The sequence below is a fragment of the Cannabis sativa genome, chromosome 1, assembly GCF_029168945.1.
Source record: "Cannabis sativa cultivar Pink pepper isolate KNU-18-1 chromosome 1, ASM2916894v1, whole genome shotgun sequence".
NCBI classification, from domain to species: Eukaryota; Viridiplantae; Streptophyta; class Magnoliopsida; order Rosales; family Cannabaceae; genus Cannabis; species Cannabis sativa.
In genome coordinates this window covers 29,093,442-29,094,467 of record NC_083601.1, presented here as the reverse complement: position 1 = coordinate 29,094,467, position 1,026 = coordinate 29,093,442, and the positions used below count along the sequence as shown (strand labels likewise).

Below are 1,026 nucleotides of genomic sequence, written 5' to 3'. Positions count from 1 at the left end.
ACCAGTTCCACCTCAGCACATCGAAGTCCAAGACGAGGTAAACCCCGATTTGCAGCAACAGCAGGTAAACCCCCAATTTACTCTTTGGGTTCGCACTGACCAAGCCATTTTGAGCTGGCTTTTAAACTCTATTTCTGAGGCTATGCTTGGCCATGTTTTACGTTGTCGTGTTTCCTATGAGCTCTGGTCTTTGCTAGAAAATCTCTTCACAACTCAATCCCGAGCTCGCATACTTCAACTCCGATTTCAGTTGCAGTCACTCAAAAAGGGATCCATGACCATTCATGACTACATTCTCAAAATGAAGTCTATTGCTGATGGTTTAAACTCAGCTGGCCAAACGTTCAGTGATGATGATCTTATTCTATACATCCTAGGAGGTCTTGGAGCTGAATACGATTCTGTTGTCATCAATCTTACTTCTCGAGCAGATCATTTAACCCTCTCTGAAGTACAGTTTCTTCTACAAAGCCAGGAGATGCGAATCGACCAATTGAACACTGCCTCTACACCAGATCTTGCTGCCCCATCTGCTAATTTTGCGACTCGCGGAAGGAGAAATTTTCCCCCTTCCAACGCTGGCAGATCTAATGGTTCTCGTGGCCGTGGTCGTGGCCGTGGGCGTGGAAACCAGGGGCGTATAATCTGCCAACTGTGCAGCAAGCCTGGGCACTCAGCCAACAAGTGCTACTATCGATTCGATGTTAGTTTTATTCCACCTGCCAACAACAACAACAACCAAAGTCAGAATACTTCTTTTAGCAGCAACAATACTCATCACGGATCCAACCAGCAGGCCTTTGTCGCTAATTCCAGTCAGAATCCTAGAGCCGATGACACTAACTGGTATGTGGACAGCGGAGCTACGAACCATATCACAGACAATGCCAACAACATTCAGACTTCTACTGAATACAATGGTAAGACTCGATTGACAGTAGGTAATGGCCAATCTCTTGCTATTTCTCACACGGGTAACTCAGTCATAAAAACCAGCAATCAATCCAAATCTGTCAAATTAAACAA

At 45.1% G+C, this 1,026-nt stretch overlaps 1 pseudogene; it reads left to right on the top strand.

Annotated features, from left to right (window-relative positions):
- Window positions 1-340: 340 nt before the first annotated feature.
- On the top strand, window positions 341-479 carry LOC115715461 (small nucleolar RNA Z247; annotated as a pseudogene).
- Window positions 480-1,026: the final 547 nt, after the last annotated feature.